Here is a 12,330-nt window from a genome sequence, read left to right as displayed (position 1 = left end):
AATTCATACAGAATCTCGAAGAACCCTAGAGAGCCAAAACAATCTTGAAAAAGGAACAAATTTGGAAGTCTCACATTTCCTGATAATAAAGCTACAAGTCTGACTCTTTGTGACCCCCACAAACTACAGCTTGCCAGGCTTCTCTGTCCATGGAATTCTCCAGGCAAGAATACTGGAGTGGATTGCCATTCCCTTCTCCAGAGGATCTTCCTGAGGCAGGGATCGAACCCTGGTCTCCTGCATCACAGGCAGATTCTTTACCATTTGAGCTACAAGGAAGTCCCTAATAAAGCTACTGTTAACGCCAAAAAGTGTGGTACTAGCATTAAGACAGACATACAGACCAATGGAATAGAATGAAGAGCCCAGAAATAAACTCTTTGACGTGCGGAAACAATTTTCAACAAGAGTGCCGAGACCATTCATTCATTCGATGGGGAAAGTTCAGTTCAGTTGCTCAGTCGTGTCTGACTCTTTGCAGCCCCATGAACCACAGCACGCCAGGCCTCCCTGTCCATCACCAACTCCTGGAGTCCACCCAAACCCATGTCCATTGTGTCGGTGATGCCATCCAACCAACCCATCCTCTGTCGTCCCCTTCTCCTCCTGCCCTCAATCTTTCCCAGCATCAGGGTCTTTTCAAGTGAGTCAGTTCTTCGCATCAGGTGGCCAAAGTATTGAAGTTTCAGCTTCAACATCAGTCCTTCCAATGAACACCCAGGACTGGTCTCCTTTAGGATGGACTGGTTGGATCTCGGGGCAGTCTTCAAAAAATAGTATTTGGGAAACTGGATATCCATATGCAAAAGAATGAAGTTAGATCCTTTATACCATACAAAAATGAATCAAAATGTGGGAATTAATGCTATAAAATGGACCTAAATGTGGAACTAAACACTATAAAACTCTTAGAAGAAAATAAAAGAGAAAAGTTTCATGACATTGGATTTGGCAATAATTCCAAAAGCACAGGCAGCAAAAGGAAAAATAGACAAATTAGATATCATCAAAATTTAATGTTATATTCTTCATGAATGGTAAACTTTTGTGCATCAAAAGACACAGAGAATTCCAGTGGTTAGGACTGCTGAAAGCCAGGTTCAATCCCTGGTCAGGGAACTAAGATCCCAAAAGCCATGCAGTGGGGCCAAACAAACAAACAAAAAAGACGCAATCAACCAAGCGAAAAGCCAACCTACAGAATGAGAGAAAGTAGCTGCATAATATATCTGACAAGGGGTTAATATTCAGAGTATATGAAGAACTCCTACACTCTACAACAAACAAACAATCCAATTCAAAATGGCAAAGAACTTAAACAGACATTTCTCCAAGATATACAATTGGCCAATAAGTGAATGAAAAGATACCTAGTATGACTAATCATTAAGGAAATACAAGTCAAAACCACAATGAATTACCACTTCAGACCTATTAGGATGGTTATTACCAAAAAAAGAAAATAATACGTGCTAGCAAGGGTATGGAGTAATTGGAACCCTTGTGTACTATCAGTGGGAATGAAAAATGGTACAGCCTGTACAGAAAACAGTATGGTAAAAAAAGTAAAAATAGAATCAGCATATGATCAAGCCATTCATTTTGGGGTATATATCCAAAAGAATTAAAACAGAGTCTGAAAGAGATATTTATACACTTATGTTCATAGCAGCATTATACGCAATAGGTAAAAGTTGGAGACAAACCAAGTGTCTATTGATAAAGTACACAAACTACATTTCCTTTAAAATGAAACATGCCGCAACATGGATGAACCTTAAAGATGTTACTGAAGTTAAGTTGGTCATGAAATGACAAATGCTGGAAGATTCCACTTATATAAAGTACCTAGATTAGTCAAATTCATAGACAGAAAGTATAATTGTAGTTGCCAGAGGCTGAGGGATAGGGGAAATGGGTGTTATTAATCAATGTGCACTGAGTTTTGGTTTTGCAAGACAGAATCGTGGAGATGGATAGTAGGAACGATTGTTCTACAAGGTAAACATGTACCAATGAACTCTATGTTTATAAATGGTTAAGACGATAAATTTTGTTTTGTGAATTTTACCACAATTTTTTAAAAACGATGACCTAGCTGTATTCTGTCTGCAGAAGAAAAGAAAATTCCTCTCTAGAACAAGTTAAAATCTGCTGAGAGAAACTAAGGAAGATCTAAATAAAGGGAGAAATGTATAGTCTTCATGAAATGTAAACCTCAATATTGCTCTCCCCAATGGAGTCAATGCAATTCCTATAACAACATCAATAGGCTTTTCTATAGAAACTGACAAGCAGATTTTAAAATGAAAATTAAAGGGACCAAAATAATTTTTAAAAAGAACAAGTATGGAGCCCTCACACTACCTGATTTCAAGACTCAAAATACAACAGAAAGAGTCTAGAAATTCAAGGGGGAAAAAATAACCTCTATAATAAATATTGCTAAAAAAAAGTAGACACCCATATACCAATTACTAATCAATTAATTAAAAATAGAACCTTTACCCTTATCTCATTACGTAAACAAAATTTCTAACTCAAAATGGATCAAAAGATCTAAATGTAAAAGTTAAAGTTATAAAACTTCTAGAAGATAATCATAATGTCCTTGAATTCTGCAACATCTTAAGTCATAAAAAAAGCCATACACTGTAAAAGAAAAATTCAACAAACTGGAATCCATTGAAATTTAAAACTTACGCTCTTCAAAAAATAAAAAGGCAAATCACAGAACTTTCCTGGTGGTACGGTGGATAAGAATCCTCCTGCAGATGAAGGGGACATGGGTTCAATCCCTGGTCCGGGAAGATTTCACATGCTGTAGAGCAACTAGGCCACAACTTCTGAAACCTGCACACTCTAGGGTCTGCGAGCCACAACTAATGAGCCCCTGTGCTGCAACTACTGAAGCCCATGAGCCTAGAGGTTGTGCTCTGCAACAAGAGAAGCCACCACAATGAGAGACCCGTGCATCGCAGCTAGAGAGTAGTCCCTGATCTCTGCAACCAGATAAAGCTACACATAGCAACAAAGACCTAGTGCAGCCATAAATAAATAAATAAAAAAAATTTTTTTTTTAAAAGGCAAGCCACAGACTGGGAGAGTATGCAAAACATATATCCACCAAAGACTTAAACCTGGAATATATGAAAACTCTTAAAATTCACTTAGAAGATAAACAACTTCCTCCAGTTGGCAAAAGGTATGAACAGATATTTCATCAAGGGAAGATAATACAAATGGCAAATAAGGACTTTACATCAATAGCCATTAGGGAAATATAAATTAAAACCACAATAAGACACTACTACACAACCACTGGAATAGCTAAAATTGAAAAGATGGAATATAACAAATGTTAGTAAGGATATGGAGCAACTGGAACTCTCACACAGTTGATGGGAATATAAAATGGTACAGAGATTTTAGAAAACTGGCAGTTTCTTTTAAAACTCTCCATTTACCATATGATGCAGCCATTTTATTTACAGGTATTTACCCAAGAGCAATGAAAGCGTACATCCACAAACGGCACAGATTGCTTTTACATCTTAAAAACAACAACCTTTTATGTTGGAAATAAAATCACCAAGAGGATTTCTGATATCTGGTCACACATGTAAACATCTTAGAAGCTGACATCCCATCCTAAGACCACAAGTAAAAAGCTGGAGAAACTGGAGATCACCAATTCTCCTCAGATCCACCAGAGAAGTGAGGACAAATAGTAAACCACTGCTGAAAAATTGGAGACAGGCAGAAAACCACAACTTATCAGTGCAGAAACCCAAAAGAAGAAATCACCTCTGGCAACCAGTGCTGGGGTAGGAAAACCTGAACTGTAACTGATGAAGGGCTGGAGGCTCAGTGTGAAAAAGTTAGAGAGTTTAAAATTCCAGGAAGACCTCGTCATAGGGGGACCTTCACGCTTTTGTGAGTCTTACCTCTAGGAGCTATACAAGGTCCTAAAAGTGAATATCAGGAAAAATCCCCTCAAGCTTTTGGCAAGGGGAGGGGAAAAGAAACCATTCTGAAATATGCTGGCATACTCTGATTCTTCTTAACAAAACCTGCTCTCAGGAGAAACTGTTTTATCCAGAACTTAACCTGCTAGGGTTTTATCAGAGCCTAACCTAAGGGAAATGTCTAACTCCAGCCCTTCCAGTCATCCTGTCCCACCTAAGGGGGTAAGAAAACTTGAGAAGCACCAGTGAAGCTCTGCCCGGGAGTACTAGCTCACCAAAAGAGTAAGATTTAATCACAGGACTAAAGAATGTTTCTTCTCTGCTCTTACCTCATCACTGCATTATTAAAGGTCTATTTATCACAGTTCCTTTTACCCAGGACATCATGTCCACCTTTCAACAAAAAATTGCAAGGGATACTAAAAGGCAGAAAACACTATTTAAAGAGACTGAACAAGAATCAAAACCAGAATCAGATATGGGAGGATATGGCACAAATGTTAGAATTATCAGATCAGTAACCTTTCTAAAAACTGAAGCTCCAACACTTTGAGTACCCGATGCAAAGAGCCAACTAACTGAAAAAGACCCTGACGCTGGGAAAGATTGAGTGCAGGAGGAGAAGAGGGCGACAAAGGATGAGATGGTTGGAAGACATCACCAACTCAATGGACATGAATTTGAACAAACTCTGGGAGAGAGTAAAGGACAGGGAAGGCTGTTATGCTGCAGTCCAGGGGGTTGCAAAGAGTCGAACACAACTTAGCAACTGAACAACAACAACAATAACATCTAATGATGGATAACACAAGCAGGGAGATGGAAGTTCTAAAAGAAATAGAAATGCTAGAGATCAAAAACACTAACAGAAATAATGTTGGTGGGCTCACAATTAGACACAGCTGAGAAAGGAATCTCTGAGCTTGAGGATATGACACTAGAAACTTCCAAAACTGAGAAGACAAAAAATAAGAAAAAAGCAAAAACAAAACAGAAGAAAATATCCAAGAACTGTGAGAAAAGTACAAAAGGCATTGCTGCTGCTGCTACTAAGTCGCTTCAGTCGTGTCCGACTCTGTGTGACCCCAAAGACAGCAGCCAACCAGGCTCCCCCGTCCCTGGGATTCTCCAGGCAAGAACACTGGAGTGGGTTGCCATTTCCTTCTCCAATGCATGAAACTGAAAAGTGAAAGTGAAGTTGCTCAGTCGTGTCGGACTCTTCATGATCCCATGGGCCACAGCCTACCAGGCTCCTCCATCCATGGGATTTTCTAGGCAAGAGTACTGGAGTTGGGTGCCATTGACAAAAGGCATTAAGTACATACAAAAGGAATACCAGAAAGACAAGAAGAAGAAACAGAAGCAGGGGCTTCCCTGATGGTCCAATGGTTAAGAATCTACCTTCCAATGCAGGAGACATGGGTTTGAGCCCTGGTTGGAAAAGGGGCAACTAAGCTCGAGCACCACAACAAAGAGCCCTCATGCTGTAAGGAAAGATCCTGTGTGCTACAACTAAGACCTGATGCAGCCAAATAAGTAAGTATTTTTTAAAAAAGAAAGAAACAGTATTTACAGCAATAAAGAGTAAGAATTTCTCTAAATTAATGACAGAAACCAAACCACAGATCCAGGAAACAGAAAAGACCAAGAGAATAATGGGGAGGTGGCAGGGGGTGGAAAGAAGAGGGGGAAAAAAAAACCAACTACATTTAGCCATATCAGAGTCAAAATTTAGAAAATAAAAGCTAGAGAAAAAAAAAATCTTGAAAGATGCTAGAGGGAAAAAATACCTTAAGTATAGAGAACCAAAGATAAGAATTACATTCAACTTCCCAGAAATTATACTAGCAAGAAAAGAATAGAATGAAGTCTTTAAAGTGTTGAGAGAGAAAAACTACTAACCTAAAATCCTATACCTTTCAAAATCGTCCTTCAAACTGTAGGAAAATCTTTCAATCTTTTCATGAATCTAAACTGCTCTTAAAAAAAAGTCTTTTTAAGTGAAGAGAAATAGACTTTTTCAAACAAAAATTGAGGGAATCTGTTGCCAGTACACGTACTTTCCAAGAAATGTTAAAAGTTCTTTAAAGAGAAGGAGAATTATGTAAGCCAAAAACTCAGATTTACATAAGAAAGGAAGAGCATCAAAGAATGAATAAATAAGAGTAAAATAAAAATGTTTCTCTTATTCCTAATTCATCTAAAAGATAATCGTTTGTTCAAAATACTAATAGCAGCAATGTATTTGACTATGTTGGCTTCTGTGTGGAAGCGTATGCATAAGTGAAATGAATGACATCAATGATACAAGGAATGGGAAAGAAGAATTAGGAATGTATTATTATAAGGTACTCACACTACCTGTGAAATATTATCTTTTTATTTGAAAGTGGACTAGATTAGAAGTAAATGTGTACTGCAAACTCTAAGGCAATCACTAAAAAAAAATTTTTAAGTATAATTGATATGCTAAAAAAGGAGAGAAAGTGGCATCATACAAAATGTTCAATTAAAACCATAAAAAGGCAGGACTTCTGTAGTGGTCAATGGTTAAGAATCCACTGGCCAGTGCAAGGGACATGGGCTTGATCCATTTTCTACAATCTCTTACAGAAGACAGAGGCAGAGGGAATATTTCCAAACTCATTCTATGAGACTAGTCATTACCTCACTATCAAAACCAGACAAAGACATTACAAGAATATTATAGACCAATATCTCTTAGAGACACAGATGCAAAAATTCTCAACAAAATATTAGTGAATAAAATCCAACAATGTATATGTATATGTATGGCTGTATCCTTTCACTGTTCACCTGAAACTACCATTATATTGTTAATCAGCTATACTCCAATACAAAATAAAAAGTTTAAATTTGAAAAAAAAAAATTATAAAAATAATTATGTACCATGACCAAGTGGAATTTAACCTAGTATGCAAGGCTGTTTCAATGTTTTAAAATCAATTAATGTACTCCATCACAGTTAGGCTAAAGAAGAAAAACCACATAACCAAATGAATAGATGCACAAAAAACATTTGACAAAATACAACACTCTTTCATAATAAAAACACTCAACAAACTAGAAATGAAGATGAACATCTTTAACTTGATAAGAAATATCTACAAACACCATACAGCTAACATACTTAATGAGAAACTCTGAGTTTTCCAGCTAAGATGAAGAACGAGCAAGGATGGGTCCTCTTACCTCTGCTTTTCAAAATCATACTGGAAGTTCTAGCTAATACAATTAAGACAAGAAAAGGAAAAAGTATACATACTGGAAAGGTAGAAATAAAATTATCTTTGTTCACAAATGATATGGTCATGTAGAAAATTCAAAGGAATCAACAAAAAACACTTGCAACTAATAAGCCATTAAAGCAAGGACACAGGATACAAGGTTAACACACTAAAGTCAACTGCTTTCCCATATACCAGCAATGAATAAGTAGTATCTGAAATTTAAAAAAAAGTATCATTTACATTATCACCCCACAAAATGAAATACTTAGGTATAAATCTAACAAACTATGTATAAGATTCATACAAAGAAAACTACAAAACTCTGATGAAAGACGCTAAAGGAGTAAAAGAAGAAAAAGATATTCCATGTTCATGGATAAGATGACCCAATATTGTCAAGCTATCTGTTCTTCCCAACCTGAACTACAGACTCAATACCAATTCCAATCAAAAGCCTAGAAAGTTATTTTGTGGATATTTTTAAATTGACTCTAGAGTTTATATGGAGAAGCAAACAATCCAGAATGTCCAACTCAATACAGAAGGAGAAGAACAAAGTCAGAGGACTGACACTACCCAACTTTATTCAAGACTTAAAAATAATAAAGATGATGTGGCATTGGAGAAATAAGAGAAAAACAGATAAATGAAAAAGAACAGACAGCCTAGAAACAGACCCACATAAATACAGTCAACTGATCTTGAAAAAGGAGCAAAAGTTATACAATGGATGTATCTTTTCAACATATGGTGCTGGAAACTGAACACCCAAATGCAAAAATAATAATAATCCAGGCAGACCTTACCTGTTTTACAAAAATTAACTCAAAATAGATTACAGTCCAAAGAAAACTCTTAAAGAGATGGGAATACCAGACCACCTTACCTACCTCCTGAGAAACCTGTATGCAGGTCAAGAAGCAACAGCTAGAACCGGAAATGGAACAACAGACTGGTTCCAAATTGGGAAAGGAGTACATCAAGGCTGTGTATTGTCACCCTGCTTATTTAACTTATATGCAGAGTTCATAATGCGAAATGCCGGGCTGGATGAAGCACAAGCTGGAATCAAGATTGCTGGGAGAAATATCAGTAACCTCAGATATGCAGATGACACCACCCTTATGGCAGAAAGCAAAGAGGAACTAAAGAGTTTCTTGATGAAGGTGAAAGAGGAGAGTGAAAAAAGCTGGCTTAAAACTCAACACTCAAAAAACTAAGATCATCGCATCCGGTCCCATCACTACATGGCAAATAGAAGGGGCAACAATGGAAAAAGTGACAGACTTTATTTTCTTGGGCTTCAAAATCATTGCAGATGATGACTGCAGCCATAAAATTAAAAGATGCTTGCTCCTTGGAAGAAAAGATATGACAAACCTAGACGGTGTATTAAAAAGCAGAGATATTACTTTGCTGACAAAATCCGTCTAGTCAAAGCTATGGTTTTTCCAGTAGTTATGTATGGATGTGAGTGTGGGACCATAAAGAAGGCTGAACACTGAAGAATCGATGTTTTTGAACTGTGGTGTAATCCTAAAGGAAATCAGTTCTGAATATTCATTAGAAGGACTGATGCTGAAGCTGAAGTTCCAATACTTTGGCCACTTGATGAGAAAAGCTGACTCATTAGAAAAGTCCCTGATACTGGGAAAGACTGAAGGCAGAAGGAGAAAGGAATGACAGATGACGAGATGGTTGGATGGCATCACTGACTCAATGGACATGAGTTTGAGCAAGCTCCAGATGGTGAAGGACAGCGAAGCCTGGCGTGCTGCAGTCCATGGAGTAGCAAAGAGTTGGACATAACTGAGGGACTGATCAATGACCAAAGTGTAAAATACAAAGCTATAAAATTCTTAGAAGATAACATACAAGAAAATTTAATTGACCTTGGGTACGGTGAAGACTTTTCACATACAACACCACCAAAGACACAATCCATGAAAGAAGTAAAAAACCTGGACTTCATTAAAATTAAAAGCTTCAGGAACTTTCCTGGTGGTCCAGTGGTTAAGAATCTCCCTTCCAATGTAGGGGACACGGGTCTGATCCTGAGTCCAGGAACTAAGATCCCATATGCTGCAGGGAAACTAAGCCTGTGCACCACAACTACAGAGCCTGCACTCTAGAGCCTGTGCACCACAAACCAACTAGAGATGCCTGCATGCTGCAACAAAGAACATGTGCACCACAAATAAGACCCTATGGAGCCAAATAAATGTATAAACAATCCTTAAAACTCAACAATAAGAAAAAGAACAATCCAGCTAATATTGTTCTATTGTTCTTTTTCCAACTAATATTGTGCCAGGCTTTCCAGGTGGCTCAGTAGTAAAGAATCCGCCTGCCAATGCAGGAGACGGAAGAGACACAGAATTCGATCCCTGGGTTGGAAAGATCGCCTGGAAAAGGAAATGGCAACCCACTCCAGTGTTCTTGCCTGGAAAATTCCATGGACAGAGGAGCCTGGCAGGCTATAGTCCATGGGGTTGCAAAGAGTCGGACAAGACTGAGCACGCATGAATGCAACTAATGTTGTGCAAAAGACCTGAACATACCCACCAAAGAAGATATTTTGATGGCAAGAAATCATTACGGTCCTGTAAATTAAAATAATGCCACACCACTACACATCTATAGAATAGCTAAAATCCAAAACACAACAACAAATGCTGGGGAGTATGAGGAGCAACAGGAACTCTAATTTATTGCTGGTTGGAATCCAAAATGATAAAGAGTCCTTTGGAGGACATTTTGGCAATTTCTGACAAAACTAAACACACTCTTATCATAGGATCCAGCAATCATGCTCCTTTGTATCTAGTGAAAGGAGTTCAAATCTTATGTCCTCTACAGAACCTTTATTCATAACTGTCAAAACTTGGAAGCAACCAAGACGACCTTCAGCAGGTGAATGGATAAATAAACTTATGTACAGACAAGGGAACAGTACTCGGAGATAAAAAGAAAGGCGCTACCAAACAATGAGAAGACATGGAAAAATGCTTATTACTACATGAAAAAAGCAAATCTGAAAAGGCAACATACTGTGTGACTCCAACTAATGACAAACTGGCAAAGACAAAACTATGGCAAAAAGATTAGTGGTTGCCAGGGAGCAAGATGAGTAAATAGGCAGAGCACAGGAAGATTTTTAGAGTAGTGAAAAGATTCTGTACAATACTATAATGGCAGTGGCAGATACACGTCATTACATATTTGTCAAAACCCATGGAATGTGTAACAGCAAGAGTGAACTCTAAACTATGGACTTTAGGTGAGAATGACATTAATGTAGGCTCATTTGCTGTAACAAATTTACCACTCTGGTTTGGGATGTTGATAGTGGGAGAGGCTGTACATATGGGTACAAGAGAAATCTCTATACTTCCTCATCAATTTTGCACTAAATTTAAAACTCTAAAAACTAAAGCTTTTTAATTTAAAAAAATAAAATAAACATTTAATTCTGAAAACAAGCTGCCCTGATAGTTACCAGAGAACCAGGAAAATATTTGGTTCCTTAATGTAGCCTGGACACTGTGGCAAGCTTATGCAATAATTTATCTATTCTTCAGAAGAGTAACAGCACATAATAGACTTTATGTTCAAAATTTCCAAAACCTGGGAGCTCCCTGGCTATCCAGTGGCTAGGGTTTGGCACTTTCACTGCCTCGAGCCCAGGTTCAATCCTGGTTTGGAAAATAAGATCCCATAAGTAGAGTGGTGCAGTCCAGAAAAAACAATAGCAAATAAACAAGTGGTGGTGGTTTAGTCGCTAAGTCAGGTCCGACTCTTGTGACCCCATGGACAGTCTCCTCTGCCCATGGGATTCTCCAGGCAAGAATACTGGAGTAGGTTGTCATTTCCTTCTCCAGGGGATGTTCCCAACCCAGGAATTGAACCCAGGCCTCCTGCATTGCAGGCAGATTCTTAACCAACTGAGCTATAATGGAAGTCCCCAAATAAACATAAGACAAAATAAAAACAAGTTCTCAAAAATAATGCTGTTTTAGTGTTCAAAAACTCTAAAAGCTACCTAAAAAAAGATGTTATGCTATATTTTGAATTTTTAAAAAATACATACCATGGAACTCATATTGCAAACTAAAACTATTTGCTTAACATATTTAATAGTAATGGCATATTATACATAATTTATATCAGTTTCAATTAAGAACCAAGAAGAATCTAACAAGGGATTTTCCTCTTTTTAATGATACATCTATGCTCAAGTCTTATCTTCATGTCCAAGTGATAAAGAATATGCATAACACACCACAGTTCCCTGAAATCCCTCTTCAGAGGTTGCGAAATCAACAGCATTCTGACCCACAAAAATGTTCTGTTTGGCCAGAAAAGCTGTTTAAAATGTTAATATATTTATGTGAGATATAGACTCTTCGGTTCAGCCTCTGCCCCAATTTCTTATCTTCCTACATCCAGCCCAATTCATTCAAGTTTGTCGAATGAATTAGTTTTAGGCCCTACCCTATATTGTTATTAGTATAACTAAAGTTATATTCAGATTTCTTTAAAAATTTTCATATGAATAGTGGTATCATATTTTAGTACATTTATACTGGAAAAGGATACCTTCCCTTCTTTCACTCTTCCCGATTTGAGAGCTAGCACTTAATTAGTCACATATGTATTTTCAGAACAATGCCATAAACAATTCTATCACAAAGAGAAAGTGGTATATTAATGTTTTTACTAATCCACACATAATTGTAGGGAAGAATAAAGGTTACTAATAGTTGTATAAAAGCTTATTATCAAATGCAAGGAACCTTCTTGTTTTTGAATAGTTTTACTCAAAATTAATATTTGGCAATATTTCTGTTTTATCCTTTCATGAAATACACATGCACATATGCGTCATACTGAAATACACAATTCTACTTCAAGAATAAATGTGTTAAAATTTACATGCTTTATATGGTTAAACCAAAGCAATGCTGGTGGATCTGAAACTATATAATAGAACTTTGCGTGATATATTATGTAACCAATAGAAAAGCTTTTTCTTACATAGCTAATTCTACAAACACATACCTGACAGAGTATACTAAGGGAAAAGTTGGTACAAAACTTTCAAGTGATC

General features: G+C 37.2%; 1 protein-coding gene across 3 annotated transcripts in view; it reads right to left on the bottom strand.

Annotated features, from left to right (window-relative positions):
* Nucleotides 1–12,330, bottom strand: part of NPEPPS (aminopeptidase puromycin sensitive) — a 111,142-nt gene that overhangs the window by 88,176 nt on the left and 10,636 nt on the right. The window lies entirely within an intron of this gene.

This window comes from Bubalus bubalis, chromosome 3, assembly GCF_019923935.1.
Source record: "Bubalus bubalis isolate 160015118507 breed Murrah chromosome 3, NDDB_SH_1, whole genome shotgun sequence".
Taxonomy (NCBI): Eukaryota; Metazoa; Chordata; class Mammalia; order Artiodactyla; family Bovidae; genus Bubalus; species Bubalus bubalis.
The sequence above is the reverse complement of the archived record's forward strand: the minus strand, read 5'-3'. Positions and strand labels throughout refer to the sequence as shown.